Genomic DNA, 19008 nt, shown 5'->3' with positions numbered 1-19008 from the left:
ATCATGTAGTAACCAAAAAAAAGTGTTAAACAAATTAAAATATATTTGAGATTCTTCAAAGTAACCACACTTTGTCTTGATGACAGCTTTGCACACTCTTGTTATTCTCTCAACCAGCTTCATGAGATAGTCACTAGTCACCTGGAATGCATTTCAATGAACAGATGTGCCTTTTTTTGTGGAATTTCTTTCCTTTTTAATGAGCCAATCAGTTGTGTTTTGACAAAGTAGGTGTGTTACACAGAAGATAGCCCTATTTGGTAAAAGACCAAGTCCATATTATGGCAAGAACAGCTCAAATAAGGAAAGAGAAACAACAGTCCCTCAATACTTCAAGACATGAAGGTCAGTCAATACGGAACATTTCAAGAACTTTGAAAGTTTCTTTAATTAAGTGCAGTCGCAAAAACCATCCAGCACTATGATGAAACTGGCTCTCATGAGGACCACCACAGGAAAGGAAGACCCAGAGTTACCTCTGCTGCAGAGGATACATTCATTAGCCTCAGAAATTGCAGCCCAAAGAAATGCTTCACAGAGTTCAAGTAACAGACACATCTCAACATCAACTGTTCAGAGGAGACTGCGTGAATCAGGCTTTCATGGTTGAATTGCTGCAAAGAAACCACTACAAAAGGACACCAATAATAAGAAGAGACTTGGTTGGGCCAATAAACACAAGGAATGGACATTAGACCAGTGGAAATCTGTCCTTTGGTCTGATGAGTCCAAATTTGAGTGAGACTACTTGACCAAGGAGACTGATGGAGTGCTGCATCAGATGACCTGGCCTCCACAATCACCTGACCTCAACCCAATTGAGATGGTTTGGAATGATTTGGATGCAGAGTGAAGGAAAAGCAGTCAACAAGTGTTCAGCATTTGTGGGAACTCCTTCAAGACTGTTGAAAAAGCATTCCAGGTGAGGCTGGTTGAGAGAATGCCAAGAGTATGCAAAGCTGTCATCAAGGTAAAAGGTGGCTACTTTGAAGGATATAAATATAAAATATATTCTGATTTGTTTAACACTTTTTTGGTTACTTCATGATTACATGTGTCATTTCATAATTTTGATGTCTTCACTATTATTCTACAATGTAGAAAATAGTAAAAATTAAGAAAATCCCTTGAATGAGTAGGTGTGTCCCAAACTTTTGACTGGTACTGTATATTTACGCCTTCTGCAGTTTCACTGAGTATCATTGTGTTAGCTAACTTAGCTTACAAACATCCAGAACTGACCGATCTCAAGAGTCTTGTTTTCTTTTCATCGGCAGCAGTGAAGTCATTAGAGTAATATGTGAGTCTTTAAATCTGTTTTTTAAATTGATCAAGTCACTGATCAAGTCAGCTGATCAAGTCACTGATCAAGGCAGCTGATCAAGTCACTGATCAAGTCAGCTGATCAAGTCACTGATCAAGTCAGCTGATCAAGTCACTGATCAAGTCAGCTGATCAAGTCAGCTGAGTGGTCTAAAGCCTTACGTCAGGGCCCAACATGATCTCAACATGATCTCACGAATCCAGCTAGTGACCAGCCTGCAGGGCCAGTGGGCCACGGTGTTGTGAGGAGGGTGGGAATTAATTTGGAGGTATCTTAACGACTCTCTATGTAACAGTCGGTCACAAGACACTAGGAGGAATCTGAAAGGCTTTTCTATGTTAACAGTCTGACACAAGAGATTAGGAGGAATTGGAAAGGCTATCTATGTTAACAGTCTGTCACAAGACACTAGGAGGAATCTGAAAGGCTCTCTTGGGGAGCGTGGTGGTAACAACCTTATAGCGTGTTACAACATTATAGATCTGCTGAGAGTTGAAGGAAGTCCCCAGACTGACAACAAACTGACAACAGAAGCCCACGGCATAGAAATAGAACGCAATTTTATGTCATATTCTGTCATTCTATTTCTACGGCCCGCAGAGCCAACGCCAGCTCCAGCCCCAGCCCCACGTGAGTTAGTAATGTGAGGTGCTCCTTACTGCCAGGTGGCCTTTTTCGTGAGCCAGGCTGGCGAGGGGGACTGACATAAAGTGACTTCCGTTTCTCAGTTCGAGGAAAACATTGGCACGGAACAGCATGGAAAGAGTTTTCTCCTCCGCTCTGAGTGGATTTATCGACCTGTCACTACCTTGGTGGTGGTGGTCACAGTCAGTGGGCAACATGATCTCATCAACTCACCGTATTATTTTAACGTCTGCAATGAGGTATGAAACTTGGACCTGGATGCCAGTCTGGTGAAGCAAGCTAAATGACACGTTGTTTGCTTAGTTGGCTAGCTATATACATGCCAAATGGATAGGCTACCCACATGTATCGGAAATGACATGATCAATTGATAAACTTACTGATTATGAAAACATGCAGTTACTTGCTGTATAGTATCCCGTTGCTATACCTCCAAAATCACATCGTTATCACGCCTCCTTCCCGTTTTAGGGAAGCCCGGTTCGTGAAGAACTCTGATGAGAGCTAAATGTGGAATGATGGGACATGTGTACTTCTGACTATGCTTTTAAAGAGTTGACGATGTTAAAAACAAACAGCTATAACATTTATTTAACAATCCCTTAAAAACGGAACATATTTGTCAATGGTTTAGTGGAGCTGGGGTCTCCTTGCCCCCCAGCAGCCAAATCGAACACTCTGCACCCTATTGTAACGTTTTATCAGAGAGGAAGAGGAGAAGCTGGGCCAAAAATCTGTCTTCTCCAGCAGGTGGCATTGTTTAGTTTCTTTCGCTCACCAACCGAGGAGTTTTGAATGGAGGTCAATGAAAAGGTGTCGAATTTGTTAAAAAAAAAATGTAATAGCTTATTTGCTACATGCGGTTTATTTGACCCAATTAAGTTTTGTACTGCTTAAGTTGTTACTAGTGTATTGATTTAAGTAGGACACGTAAAATCCCGACAACTTTGAGAGAAAAGAAATTATATCGCTGTTGTCAAGTGATGACTATGCATATTCAAAACATTAGGCTAGTAGCATCCATCTCTCTCCATTGTTAGGGTGAAGACATAGGTATTTCATCATCATATCCAAATCTCTGGTTTTATTGATAATGACCTATAGCTGAGTTATTTTTCATTAAGTCCATGGTATTCTAGTTATGTGAAATGTTTCCACTAAGTGAAGGTTGACCAATCACGAGACAAAAAGAGAGCAACAACAGCTCTACATCAGACTGCAGGGTCATGTTCATTAGGGCGTGGGACGGAGAAAGTTTGAAGACACATTTTAGCACAAAATGAATATGAGGGTTTCTTATTTAGACAAGGCCATGTAGTCCTTCCCTGTTTCAGTCCGTGTTATTCTGTTTGGTGCATAATGAACCCAACCAAGGAGCCTGCTTTACCTCAGGGCACAACCCAGGATCCACATTTACTCAGGTCTGAGACAAAGCCTTAAGTGTACTCTTAAACTGACACCATGACCAAAATACCTAAGACCCTCAGGTTTCATCTGAAAGCCCTGTGGGCTGTTAGAATAATCAAGGTCAGGTTTCATCTGAAAGCCCTGTGGGCTGTTAGAATAACCAGGCTCAGGTTTCATCTGAAAGCCCTGTGGGCTGTTAGAATAACCAAGGTCAGGTTTCATCTGAAAGCCTTGTGGGCTGTTAGAATAAGCAGGCTCAGGTTTAATCTGAAAGCCTTGTGGGCTGTTAGAATAACCAGGCTCAGGTTTAATCTGAAAGCACAGTGGGCTCTTAGAATAACCAGGCTCAGGTTTAATCTGAAAGCCCTGTGGGCTGTTAGAATAACCAGGCTAAGGTTTCATCGGGAGAGGCGAAGGTCGAGAGCTGTGCGTCTTCCAAAACACAACCCAGCCAAGCTGCTTCTTGACACAACACCCGCTAAACCCAGCTGCACCAATGTGTCGGAGGTAACACCACACACCTGGCAACCGTGTCAGCATGCATTGCGCCTGGCCCACCACAGGAGTCACTAGTGCACGATGGGACAAGAACATCCCTGCTGGCCAAACCCTCCCCTAACAACACTGGGCCAATTGTGCGCTGCCCCATGGGTCTCCCGGTCGCGACCGGCTGCGACGGAGCCTGGACTCGAACCAGGATCTCTAGTGGCACAACCTTAGACCACTGCTCCACTCGGAAGGCCGTTAACATTTTACAGACATTGTTATGTAAATGTCAGCTGTAAAGTCAGAGCAGGTCCACCAGGCCCACGGCCCATTTAGACACGGGTACCGGCCCACGTAGATGGAAACAGAAAAGTCTGAGGCTGTTGGGTGAAACACTGGGGTAAAACACTGGGGTAAAACACTGGGGTAAAACACAGGGGTAAAACCCCGGGGTAAATCTCTGATGGAAACTCACCACAAGTGTCTTATTAAATTCCCTGTTCCATTCTGCTTCCCTCTCCCAAATCATCTACCTACATATCTCCAGCTCCTCCATTCTACCTCTTCTCCTCTCCCTGTTCCATTCTGCTTCCCTCTCCCTGTCTCATTCCTCCCAGTCCGTACCCTCAGGGCTGGCATCCCTTCAGGCTGTGGCATCTCCTTATCACTGTCGCACCTCAAGGTCAAGTGGACCAACCACCACCAGACTCTCAGGACTGCGTTACGTCATTCAATTGCACCTCCCGCCTTCGGGCCTCCAGCATTCAGCGATCTATTTCCCTTTAATAAACACCTCTCTGATCTTATTATTAATACTATTTCAAAGAAGATCAACAATTATTTTTTTAGTGTGGGAAGTCACTAGCATGTCTCGTACTTAGTGGGCGATTCATGTAAAAAAATAAATAACTATGTTACGTTCTCTTCCAAGAAGACCAACAAAAATGGTTACATCATCACCCAGAAACAGACACACAGAGGTCAGTTTTTATAACCTGGGTGTAATAATCGATGTGTCGCCATGGGTTGTGTCTCATTGTCTTTGAAACAGCAACAGGTGTGGAGTGGTGAGTGCCACGGTAAAGTCAGAAACTCAACACGGCAGTAAAATATCAATTTAATGAGGACCGAGGGGGGGGGGGGGATCGGGTAGTGAGGGAGCTCCTTTCTTCCTGGTTCTGTGAATGGATGAGCCTGTTGCTGAGGTAGATTTATGTAGAACTTCACCCTCTCTCCCTTCCTCTCCCTGCACCCTAGAACAGGGTAAAAAGGAACGAGAGGTCACTAGAGGTCACGAGAGGTCACAAGAGGTCACTAGAGGTCACGAGAGGTCACTAGAGGTCACGGGAGGTCACTAGAGGTCACGAGAGGTCACAAGAGGTCACTAGAGGTCACTACTTCTTCTAATCTCTTCTTCAGAACGTCAAGTGCTGCTGACCTCCCATCGAAAACCAGTTTTGTAACCGACGACGATGGCCTCACAACTGTTCTTCATTCAGCTCCCAAGCATCGCAGCGGTCCAAGTCTCAGTGCTAGAGGAGTCACTACAGACACCCTGGTTTGATTCCAGTCTGTATCAGAACCAGCCGTGATTGTAAGTCCCATAGGGTGGCGCACAATTGTCGTCCGGGTTAGGGTTTGACCGGGGTAGGCCGTCATTGTAAATAAGAATTATAAAAATGTATTTTTAAATGTGGTCACTTGGACCTTCTCTGAAATTGTAATGGAGACGGACAAGAACATTTCTTTCTTTAACTGGACAACAGCCATGTTCCTAACTGGATGACAACCATGTTCCTAACTGGACAACAGCCATGTTCCTAACTGGACAACAACCATGTTCCTAACTGGACAACAACCATGTTCCTAACTGGACAACAACCATGTTCCTAACTGGACAACAACCATGTTCCTAACTGGACGACAACCATGTTCCTAACTGGACAACAGCCATGTTCCTAACTGGACGACAACCATGTTCCTAACTGGACAACAACCATGTTCCTAACTGGACAACAACCATGTTCCTAACTGGACGACAACCATGTTCCTAACTGGACAACAGCCATGTTCCTAACTGGACGACAACCATGTTCCTAACTGGACAACAACCATGTTCCTAACTGGACAACAGCCATGTTCCTAACTGGACAACAACCATGTTCCTAACTGGACAACAGCCATGTTCCTAACTGGACAACAACCATGTTCCTAACTGGACAACAACCATGTTCCTAACTGGACAACAACCATGTTCCTAACTGGACGACAACCATGTTCCTAACTGGACGACAACCATGTTCCTAACTGGACGACAACCATGTTCCTAACTGGACAACAACCATGTTCCTAACTGGACAACAACCATGTTCCTAACTGGACAACAGCCATGTTCCTAACTGGACAACAACCATGTTCCTAACTGGACGACAACCCTGTTCCTAACTGGACAACAACCATGTTCCTAACTGGACAACAACCATGTTCCTAACTGGACGACAACCCTGTTCCTAACTTGACAACAGCCATGTTCCTAACTGGACAACAACCATGTTCCTAACTGGACAACAACCATGTTCCTAACTGGACAACAGCCATGTTCCTAACTGGACAACAACCATGTTCCTAACTGGACGACAACCATGTTCCTAACTGGACAACAACCATGTTCCTAACTGGACAACAACCATGTTCCTAACTGGACGACAGCCAAAACATACTCTATGAATGAAGTTTCCCCTTTGAATTGAGCTTTCAAATGATGAGGTTAAAGGTCATCAGATAGTGTTTATGTACATATTCATGTACGTCGACTGGTTATTGTATAATGTGTGTTCATAACGTTATTGTTCCACCCAGATACATTACTATTCTAGTCTCTCATTTGGTTGCAGAAATGATCACTCATCAAACGACAACAGTAGGGTACAGTGTCAGGACATCAAGTGGTTTTGTATTTCAGTGAGTGAACATGGTCTTCAGAGCAGTACATGTGTTGCCCATATTGCCATATCAATAGACAAAGTGGCTGATAAGGCGTCTGTGGCAGGGGCTCCTAACAATCACGGGTTACAAAAAGAAAGCCAACCACATCACGGTCACCAAGCTGAGCTGCCGAGGAGAGCCCCCGATGACAATGTGTGCTACACACTGACAGTCTCCACTGAGGACGTAAGTTAGTCATTCAAACGTGTTAACCCTCGCAAGGCTGCCGGCCCAGACGGCATCTCTAGCCGCGCCCTCATAGCATGTGCAGACCAGCTGGCTGTTGTGTTCGCTGACATTTTCAATCTCTCTCTAGAAAGGGAAAGTAACTGAACTGAATGACTACCGACCAGTAGCACTCACTTCCGCCATCATGATGTGCTTCTAGAGGCTAGTCAAAGACCATATCAACTCTTCAACACACTCGACCTTCTCCAATTCACCTACCTCCCTCACAGATCTACAAATGACCCAATCGCCATTGCAGTGTACACTGCCCTCACCCACCTAGACAAAAGGAATACATATTTGAGGATGCTGTTCATTGACTACAGCTCGCCCTTCAGTACCATAGTGCCCTCTAAGCTTATTACAAAGTTCACGGCCCTGGGTCTGAACTCCTCCCTATGCAACTGGGTCCTGGACTTCCTGACGGGCCGCCCCCCAGTAGGTGAAGGTAGGCAACATTACCTCCTCGACACTGATCCTCAACACGTGGGCCCCACAAGGGTACGTCCTCAGTCCCCTCCTGTACTCCCTGTATACCCACGACTGTGTGGCTTCACACAGTTCCAACTCCATCATCAAGATCACTGACGACACGACAGTAGGAGGCATGATCACCAACAACGACGAGATGGAGCCAAGAAGATCATCAGGGACCCCCCAAAAAATGTACTCTGCCCCCACCCCAACGACATTCATCACTGTTGCAGTTGTTAAGATGTATATTATTACTTTTTTGTTTTTATTTCACTCAATGGTCATTCTGCTGCTCCCCCAGTAGTCATTCCACCTCACCCCTTCAATGGTCATTCTGCTGCTCCCCCAGTAGTCATTCCACCTCACCCCTTCAATGGTCATTCTGCTGCTCCCCCAGTAGTCATTCCACCTCACCCCTTCAATGGTCATTCTGCTGCTCCCCCAGTAGTCATTCCACCTCACCCCTTCAATGGTCATTCTGCTGCTCCCCCAGTAGTCATTCCACCTCACCCCTTCAATGGTCATTCTGCTGCTCCACCAGTAGTCATTCCACCTCACCCCTTCAATGGTCATTCTGCTGCTCCCCCAGTAGTCATTCCACCCCACCCCTTCAATGGTCATGCTGCTGCTCCCCCAGTAGTCATTCCACCTCACCCCTTCAATGGTCATTCTGCTGCTCCCCCAGTAGTCATTCCACCCCACCCCTTCAATGGTCATGCTGCTGCTCCCCCAGTAGTCATTCCACCTCACCCCTTCAATGGTCATTCTGCTGCTCCCCCATTAGTCATTCCACCTCACCCCTTCAATGGTCATTCTGCTGCTCCCCCAGTAGTCATTCCACCTCACCCCTTCAATGGTCATTCTGCTGCTCCCCCAGTAGTCATTCCACCTCACCCCTTCAATGGTCATTCTGCTGCTCCCCCAGTAGTCATTCCACCCCACCCCTTCAATGGTCATTCTGCTGCTCCCCCAGTAGTCATTCCACCTCACCCCTTCAATGGTCATGCTGCTGCTCCCCCAGTAGTCATTCCACCTCACCCCTTCAATGGTCATGCTGCTGCTCCCCCAGTAGTCATTCCACCCCACCCCTTCAATGGTCATTCTGCTGCTCCCCCAGTAGTCATTCCACCCCTTCAATGGTCATTCTGCTGCTCCCCCAGTAGTCATTCCACCCCACCCCTTCAATTGTCATTCTGCTGCTCCCCCAGTAGTCATTCCACCTCACCCCTTCAATGGTCATTCTGCTGCTCCCCCAGTAGTCATTCCACCTCACCCCTTCAATGGTCATTCTGCTGCTCCACCAGTAGTCATTCCATCTCACCCCTTCAATGGTCATTCTGCTGCTCCCCCAGTAGTCATTCCACCCCAACCCTTCAATGGTCATTCTGCTGCTCCCCCAGTAGTCATTCCACCTCACCCCTTCAATGGTCATTCTGCTGCTCCCCCAGTAGTCATTCCACCTCACCCCTTCAATGGTCATTCTGCTGCTCCCCCAGTAGTCATTCCACCTCACCCCTTCAATGGTCATTCTGCTGCTCCCCCAGTAGTCATTCCACCTCACCCCTTCAATGGTCATTCTGCTGCTCCCCCAGTAGTCATTCCATCTCACCCCTTCAATGGTCATTCTGCTGCTCCCCCAGTAGTCATTCCACCTCACCCCTTCAATGGTCATTCTGCTGCTCCCCCAGTAGTCATTCCACCCCACCCCTTCAATGGTCATGCTGCTGCTCCCCCAGTAGTCATTCCACCCCACCCCTTCAATGGTCATGCTGCTGCTCCCCCAGTAGTCATTCCACCCCACCCCTTCAATGGTCATTCTGCTGCTCCACCAGTAGTCATTCCACCTCACCCCTTCAATGGTCATTCTGCTGCTCCCCCAGTAGTCATTCCACCTCACCCCTTCAATGGTCATTCTGCTGCTCCCCCAGTAGTCATTCCACCCCACCCCTTCAATGGTCATTCTGCTGCTCCCCCAGTAGTCATTCCATCTCACCCCTTCAATGGTCATTCTGCTGCTCCCCCAGTAGTCATTCCACCCCACCCCTTCAATGGTCATTCTGCTGCTCCCCCAGTAGTCATTCCACCTCACCCCTTCAATGGTCATTCTGCTGCTCCCCCAGTAGTCATTCCACCTCACCCCTTCAATGGTCATTCTGCTGCTCCCCCAGTAGTCATTCCACCTCACCCCTTCAATGGTCATTCTGCTGCTCCCCCAGTAGTCATTCCACCTCACCCCTTCAATGGTCATTCTGCTGCTCCCCCAGTAGTCATTCCACCTCACCCCTTCAATGGTCATTCTGCTGCTCCCCCAGTAGTCATTCCACCTCACCCCTTCAATGGTCATTCTGCTGCTCCCCCAGAAGTCATTCCACCCCACCCCTTCAATGGTCATTCTGCTGCTCCCCCAGTAGTCATTCCACCTCACCCCTTCAATGGTCATTCTGCTGCTCCCCCAGTAGTCATTCCACCTCACCCCTTCAATGGTCATTCTGCTGCTCCCCCAGTAGTCATTCCACCTCACCCCTTCAATGGTCATTCTGCTGCTCCCCCAGTAGTCATTCCACCCCACCCCTTCAATGGTCATTCTGCTGCTCCCCCAGTAGTCATTCCACCCCACCCCTTCAATGGTCATTCTGCTGCTCCCCCAGTAGTCATTCCACCTCACCCCTTCAATGGTCATTCTGCTGCTCCCCCAGTAGTCATTCCACCCCACCCCTTCAATGGTCATTCTGCTGCTCCCCCAGTAGTCATTCCACCTCACCCCTTCAATGGTCATTCTGCTGCTCCCCCAGTAGTCATTCCACCCCACCCCTTCAATGGTCATTCTGCTGCTCCCCCAGTAGTCATTCCACCTCACCCCTTCAATGGTCATTCTGCTGCTCCCCCAGTAGTCATTCCACCCCACCCCTTCAATGGTCATTCTGCTGCTCCCCCAGTAGTCATTCCACCTCACCCCTTCAATGGTCATTCTGCTGCTCCCCCAGTAGTCATTCCACCTCACCCCTTCAATGGTCATTCTGCTGCTCCCCCAGTAGTCATTCCACCTCACCCCTTCAATGGTCATTCTGCTGCTCCCCCAGTATTCATTCCACCTCACCCCTTCAATGGTCATTCTGCTGCTCCCCCAGTAGTCATTCCACCTCACCCCTTCAATGGTCATTCTGCTGCTACCCCAGTAGTCATTCCACCTCACCCCTTCAATGGTCATTCTGCTGCTCCCCCAGTAGTCATTCCACCCCAACCCTTCAATGGTCATGCTGCTGCTCCCCCAGTAGTCATTCCACCTCACCCCTTCAATGGTCATTCTGCTGCTCCCCCAGTAGTCATTCCACCTCACCCCTTCAATGGTCATGCTGCTGCTCCCCCAGTAGTCATTCCACCCCACCCCTTCAATGGTCATTCTGCTGCTCCCCCAGTAGTCATTCCACCTCACCCCTTCAATGGTCATTCTGCTGCTCAACCAGTAGTCATTCCACCCCACCCCTTCAATGGTCATTCTGCTGCTCCCCCAGTAGTCATTCCACCTCACCCCTTCAATGGTCATTCTGCTGCTCCGCCAGTAGTCATTCCACCTCACCCCTTCAATGGTCATTCTGCTGCTCCCCCAGTAGTCATTCCACCCCACCCCTTCAATGGTCATTCTGCTGCTCCGCCAGTAGTCATTCCACCTCACCCCTTCAATGGTCATTCTGCTGCTCCCCCAGTAGTCATTCCACCTCACCCCTTCAATGGTCATTCTGCTGCTCCCCCAGTAGTCATTCCACCTCACCCCTTCAATGGTCATTCTGCTGCTCCCCCAGTAGTCATTCCACCTCACCCCGTCAATGGTCATTCTGCTGCTCCCCCAGTAGTCATTCCACCTCACCCCTTCAATGGTCATTCTGCTGCTCCCCCAGTAGTCATTCCACCCCACCCCTTCAATGGTCATTCTGCTGCTCCCCCAGTAGTCATTCCACCCCTTCAATGGTCATTCTGCTGCTCCACCAGTAGTCATTCCACCTCACCCCTTCAATGGTCATTCTGCTGCTCCCCCAGTAGTCATTCCACCTCACCCCTTCAATGGTCATTCTGCTGCTCCCCCAGTAGTCATTCCACCTCACCCCTTCAATGGTCATTCTGCTGCTCCCCCAGTAGTCATTCCACCTCACCCCGTCAATGGTCATTCTGCTGCTCCACCAGTAGTCATTCCACCTCACCCCTTCAATGGTCATTCTGCTGCTCCCCCAGTAGTCATTCCACCCCTTCAATGGTCATTCTGCTGCTCCCCCAGTAGTCATTCCACCCCACCCCTTCAATGGTCATGCTGCTGCTCCCCCAGTAGTCATTCCACCCCACCCCTTCAATGGTCATTCTGCTGCTCCCCCAGTAGTCATTCCACCCCTTCAATGGTCATTCTGCTGCTCCCCCAGTAGTCATTCCACCCCACCCCTTCAATTGTCATTCTGCTGCTCCCCCAGTAGTCATTCCACCTCACCCCTTCAATGGTCATTCTGCTGCTCCCCCAGTAGTCATTCCACCCCACCCCTTCAATGGTCATTCTGCTGCTCCACCAGTAGTCATTCCACCTCACCCCTTCAATGGTCATTCGGCTGCTCCCCCAGTAGTCATTCCACCTCACCCCTTCAATGGTCATTCTGATGCTCCCCCAGTAGTCATTCCACCTCACCCCTTCAATGGTCATTCTGCTGCTCCCCCAGTAGTCATTCCACCTCACCCTGTCAATGGTCATTCTGCTGCTCCCCCAGTAGTCATTCCACCTCACCCCTTCAATGGTCATTCTGCTGCTCCCCCAGTAGTCATTCCACCCCACACCTTCAATGGTCATTCTGCTGCTCCCCCAGTAGTCATTCCACCCCACCCCTTCAATGGTCATTCGGCTGCTCCCCCAGTAGTCATTCCACCCCTTCAATGGTCATTCTGCTGCTCCCCCAGTAGTCATTCCACCCCACCCCTTCAATGGTCATTCTGCTGCTCCCCCAGTAGTCATTCCACCCCAACCCTTCAATGGTCATTCTGCTGCTCCCCCAGTAGTCATTCCACCTCACCCCTTCAATGGTCATTCTGCTGCTCCCCCAGTAGTCATTCCACCCCACCCCTTCAATGGTCATTCTGCTGCTCCACCAGTAGTCATTCCACCTCACCCCTTCAATGGTCATTCTGCTTCTCCCCCAGTAGTCATTCCACCTCACCCCTTCAATGGTCATTCTGCTGCTCCCCCAGTAGTCATTCCACCCCACCCCTTCAATGGTCATTCTGCTGCTCCCCCAGTAGTCATTCCACCTCACCCCTTCAATGGTCATTCTGCTGCTCCCCCAGTAGTCATTCCACCTCACCCCGTCAATGGTCATTCTGCTGCTCCCCCAGTAGTCATTCCACCCCACCCCTTCAATGGTCATGCTGCTGCTCCCCCAGTAGTCATTCCACCCCACCCCTTCAATGGTCATTCTGCTGCTCCCCCAGTAGTCATTCCACCCCACCCCTTCAATGGTCATGCTGCTGCTCCCCCAGTAGTCATTCCACCCCACCCCTTCAATGGTCATTCTGCTGCTCCCCCAGTAGTCATTCCACCCCTTCAATGGTCATTCTGCTGCTCCCCCAGTAGTCATTCCACCCCACCCCTTCAATTGTCATTCTGCTGCTCCCCCAGTAGTCATTCCACCTCACCCCTTCAATGGTCATTCTGCTGCTCCCCCAGTAGTCATTCCACCCCACCCCTTCAATGGTCATTCTGCTGCTCCACCAGTAGTCATTCCACCTCACCCCTTCAATGGTCATTCTGCTGCTCCCCCAGTAGTCATTCCACCTCACCCCTTCAATGGTCATTCTGCTGCTCCCCCAGTAGTCATTCCACCTCACCCCTTCAATGGTCATTCTGCTGCTCCCCCAGTAGTCATTCCACCTCACCCCGTCAATGGTCATTCTGCTGCTCCCCCAGTAGTCATTCCACCTCACCCCTTCAATGGTCATTCTGCTGCTCCCCCAGTAGTCATTCCACCCCACCCCTTCAATGGTCATTCTGCTGCTCCCCCAGTAGTCATTCCACCCCTTCAATGGTCATTCTGCTGCTCCACCAGTAGTCATTCCACCTCACCCCTTCAATGGTCATTCTGCTGCTCCCCCAGTAGTCATTCCACCTCACCCCTTCAATGGTCATTCTGCTGCTCCCCCAGTAGTCATTCCACCTCACCCCTTCAATGGTCATTCTGCTGCTCCCCCAGTAGTCATTCCACCTCACCCCGTCAATGGTCATTCTGCTGCTCCACCAGTAGTCATTCCACCTCACCCCTTCAATGGTCATTCTGCTGCTCCCCCAGTAGTCATTCCACCCCTTCAATGGTCATTCTGCTGCTCCCCCAGTAGTCATTCCACCCCACCCCTTCAATGGTCATGCTGCTGCTCCCCCAGTAGTCATTCCACCCCACCCCTCCAATGGTCATTCTGCTGCTCCCCCAGTAGTCATTCCACCCCTTCAATGGTCATTCTGCTGCTCCCCCAGTAGTCATTCCACCCCACCCCTTCAATTGTCATTCTGCTGCTCCCCCAGTAGTCATTCCACCTCACCCCTTCAATGGTCATTCTGCTGCTCCCCCAGTAGTCATTCCACCCCACCCCTTCAATGGTCATTCTGCTGCTCCACCAGTAGTCATTCCACCTCACCCCTTCAATGGTCATTCGGCTGCTCCCCCAGTAGTCATTCCACCTCACCCCTTCAATGGTCATTCTGCTGCTCCCCCAGTAGTCATTCCACCTCACCCCTTCAATGGTCATTCTGCTGCTCCCCCAGTAGTCATTCCACCTCACCCCGTCAATGGTCATTCTGCTGCTCCCCCAGTAGTCATTCCACCTCACCCCTTCAATGGTCATTCTGCTGCTCCCCCAGTAGTCATTCCACCCCACACCTTCAATGGTCATTCTGCTGCTCCCCCAGTAGTCATTCCACCCCACCCCTTCAATGGTCATTCGGCTGCTCCCCCAGTAGTCATTCCACCCCTTCAATGGTCATTCTGCTGCTCCCCCAGTAGTCATTCCACCCCACCCCTTCAATGGTCATTCTGCTGCTCCCCCAGTAGTCATTCCACCCCAACCCTTCAATGGTCATTCTGCTGCTCCCCCAGTAGTCATTCCACCTCACCCCTTCAATGGTCATTCTGCTGCTCCCCCAGTAGTCATTCCACCCCACCCCTTCAATGGTCATTCTGCTGCTCCACCAGTAGTCATTCCACCTCACCCCTTCAATGGTCATTCTGCTTCTCCCCCAGTAGTCATTCCACCTCACCCCTTCAATGGTCATTCTGCTGCTCCCCCAGTAGTCATTCCACCTCACCCCTTCAATGGTCATTCTGCTGCTCCCCCAGTAGTCATTCCACCTCACCCCGTCAATGGTCATTCTGCTGCTCCCCCAGTAGTCATTCCACCTCACCCCTTCAATGGTCATTCTGCTGCTCCCCCAGTAGTCATTCCACCCCACCCCTTCAATGGTCATTCTGCTGCTCCCCCAGTAGTCATTCCACCTCACCCCTTCAATGGTCATTCTGCTGCTCCCCCAGTAGTCATTCCACCTCACCCCGTCAATGGTCATTCTGCTGCTCCCCCAGTAGTCATTCCACCCCACCCCTTCAATGGTCATGCTGCTGCTCCCCCAGTAGTCATTCCACCCCACCCCTTCAATGGTCATTCTGCTGCTCCCCCAGTAGTCATTCCACCCCACCCCTTCAATGGTCATGCTGCTGCTCCCCCAGTAGTCATTCCACCCCACCCCTTCAATGGTCATTCTGCTGCTCCCCCAGTAGTCATTCCACCCCTTCAATGGTCATTCTGCTGCTCCCCCAGTAGTCATTCCACCCCACCCCTTCAATTGTCATTCTGCTGCTCCCCCAGTAGTCATTCCACCTCACCCCTTCAATGGTCATTCTGCTGCTCCCCCAGTAGTCATTCCACCCCACCCCTTCAATGGTCATTCTGCTGCTCCACCAGTAGTCATTCCACCTCACCCCTTCAATGGTCATTCTGCTGCTCCCCCAGTAGTCATTCCACCTCACCCCTTCAATGGTCATTCTGCTGCTCCCCCAGTAGTCATTCCACCTCACCCCTTCAATGGTCATTCTGCTGCTCCCCCAGTAGTCATTCCACCTCACCCCGTCAATGGTCATTCTGCTGCTCCCCCAGTAGTCATTCCACCTCACCCCTTCAATGGTCATTCTGCTGCTCCCCCAGTAGTCATTCCACCCCACCCCTTCAATGGTCATTCTGCTGCTCCCCCAGTAGTCATTCCACCCCTTCAATGGTCATTCTGCTGCTCCCCCAGTAGTCATTCCACCCCACCCCTTCAATGGTCATGCTGCTGCTCCCCCAGTAGTCATTCCACCCCAACCCTTCAATGGTCATTCTGCTGCTCCCCCAGTAGTCATTCCACCCCTTCAATGGTCATTCTGCTGCTCCCCCAGTAGTCATTCCACCCCACCCCTTCAATGGTCATTCTGCTGCTCCCCCAGTAGTCATTCCACCCCACCCCTTCAATGGTCATTCTGCTGCTCCCCCAGTAGTCATTCCACCCCTTCAATGGTCATTCTGCTGCTCCCCCAGTAGTCATTCCACCCCTTCAATGGTCATTCTGCTGCTCCCCCAGTAGTCATTCCACCCCACCCCTTCAATGGTCATTCTGCTGCTCCCCCAGTAGTCATTCCACCCCAACCCTTCAATGGTCATTCTGCTGCTCCCCCAGTAGTCATTCCACCTCACCCCTTCAATGGTCATTCTGCTGCTCCCCCAGTAGTCATTCCACCCCACCCCTTCAATGGTCATTCTGCTGCTCCCCCAGTAGTCATTCCACCCCACCCCTTCAATGGTCATTCTGCTGCTCCCCCAGTAGTCATTCCACCCCACCCCTTCAACAGTCTTTATTCTGCCCCAATGGACATGTATTTATTCTAAACTGCCACAGTTGTTATTATGTATATAGTGCTATTTTTATATGACCATTTTCATTTGTTTATTTCACTTAGTTGGAGCTTGAAGGCTAAGATTTTCACTGTACCCTGCAATCGCACCTGCAACCCTGCACATGTGACTATTAAACACTCTGAATCTGGTGCTCTAGTGAGTATGCAGTACGATACTGTTTGTCCAGTCCAACTCCTCAGCCTCTTCCGGGCCCCTCGGACCATGGTACACAGAGCTCAGGACATCCTGTGAGTAAGACAAACCCTCCTACTTTTGGGATGTGCCCTGTCCAGTGCCTCTCAGTGACTTCACTGAGTCAACAAATACCAGTTTATCACCTGCAAGTCTTTCATTGGTGTGTAAATACTTCCTGTCTACAGGAGGGGGGAGGCTGTGTGTGTTCCTGTCTACAGGAGGGAGGAGGCTGTGTGTGTTCCTGTCTACAGGAGGGCGGAGGCTGTGTGTGTTCCTGTCTACAGGAGGGAGGAGGCTGTGTTTGTTCCTGTCTACAGGAGGGAAAAGGCTGTTTTTGTTCTTGTTAGAGGCTTTATCTATGGAATATAACTGTGCTTTAGACCCATGAAAGACCCAGCAAACACACAACCATCACACAACGTTGTCTCCATGTTCTTGGCCTCAACGTGTCATGGCTACTTAGTACCAGCACTTTGACAGCCCTGTAAGTGCAATAGCGACTTTGTAACAACATTAGACAACCAAGCTACAAGGCTCTGCCCACACCAGATAATTTGTTGTTGTTGAGCTCCTAGCCTGTGAAGGATATTCTCCTTCAGTCCCAGCCTCGTTCTTAACATCCATAGGAGTCGGTGTCAGAGACATGCAGTGGGTTGGTGTCAGCTTTCCAAAGGCAGTTATATTTAAAACGTGTTGTCGCCTGGACGGCCCATCCCTCCCACCATCCTGCTGGCCTTCTAGCCTGTGTTGCCTCCTAGGGTAGGCCAAGTGGATAATGGTGATACACACGTAAGTAGAACAGGCGGCTCAGTTCTTGACTCCTGACTGACTTCCCGGTACCGATGCAGTCAGATGCGTAGGGGGGGGGGGGGGGGTCTGACACGTGAGTATTTTCCCTTTGCCACTGCGCCAGAGTTGAGATGTGTGGCGTAACTCTGGAATCAGAGAATTATAGGGTCTACGGTAACATAGTGTCTTGTGACAGACAGACTGTTGACGTCATAATCACACTGAATTACATAAATTAATCTTGGAACCTTTGTCAAACCGTCCAAGGAAACGAAACAAAACTAGAGAAGCAGACAGGAGAGACGTCAGGCTGACAATGTCATTTACAATGTATTCTTAATTGACTAACCTTAATTTAGGTTAAATGAACACATCAACTTCTGTTTTACCTGAGGGTAACAAGCTAATAGGAGCCATATACCGGTACCTCAAATAACAACAGACAGAATTTACAGAATATTACTCGCAATGAATCACCATATTGATACACACACTGGCTGACTTTCTGTGATGGGTAGGAGGGGATCTTAAATGGGACACCACGAAGCACTAACGCCCATTTTCCAGCAAGTAGCCTAAAATGTGAGACATCAATCCCCCCAAAGAAAGAGCATCAGTCGTCAGTTCGGAGCTAGAAGATCTCTGCCTTGCATGGTTGCGTCATGATGACCAACTGAGTGCCTAATGATGTAAGCCACCCTGATTAGTCGCTCTCTTTCGAGATGTGAGCACTCAGTCTGTTTGTCCTGACAAAGATCTGTTTTGGATGGAAACGTTGTCAATAAAGCGATGAATTGGGAGCATAGAGATTGTGCAGGCCTTCTTGCCTTCTTTCACTCTCTCTCAACCTCTCTACCTCTCTCTCTACCACTCTCTCTCTACCTCTCTCTCTACCACTCTCTCTCTCTACCACTCTCTCTCTACCTCTCTCTCTATCACTCTCTCTCTCTACCACTCTCTCTCTCTCTACCTCTCTCTCTACCACTCTCTCTACCACTCTCTCTACCACTCTCTCTCTACCACGCTCTCTCTCTACCTCTCTCCTCTTTACCTCTCACGCTCTCTCTACCTCTCTCTCTATACCACTCTCTCTTTACCTCTCTCTCTCTTTACCATGTCTCTCTCTCTTTACCCCTCTCTCTATTACCTCTCTCTCTCTATTACCTCTCTCACTCTCTCTCTTTACCATGTCTCTCTCTTACCCCTCTCTCTCTCTTTACCTCTCTCTCTCTTTACCATGTCTCTCTCTCTACCTCTCTCTCTCTCTTTACCTCGTTCTCTTTACCTCTCTCTCTCTTTACCATGTCTCTCTCTTACCTCTCTCTCTCTTTACCATGTCTCTCTCTCTTTACCTCTCTTTCTCTCTTTACCTCTCTCTCTCTCTCTCTCTCACTCTCTCTCTCTTTACCTCTCTCTCTCTCTTTACCTCTCTCTCTCTCTACCCCTCTCTCTCTCTTTACCCTTCTCTCTTTACCTCTCTCTCTCTCTCTCTTTACCTCTCTCTCTCTCTCTTTACCTCTCTCTCTCTCTCTATT

The sequence above is a fragment of the Oncorhynchus mykiss genome, chromosome 12 (assembly GCF_057628025.1).
Source record: "Oncorhynchus mykiss isolate SJ-2025 chromosome 12, ASM5762802v1, whole genome shotgun sequence".
NCBI lineage: Eukaryota > Metazoa > Chordata > Actinopteri > Salmoniformes > Salmonidae > Oncorhynchus > Oncorhynchus mykiss.
This window is presented reverse-complemented; position numbering follows the sequence as displayed.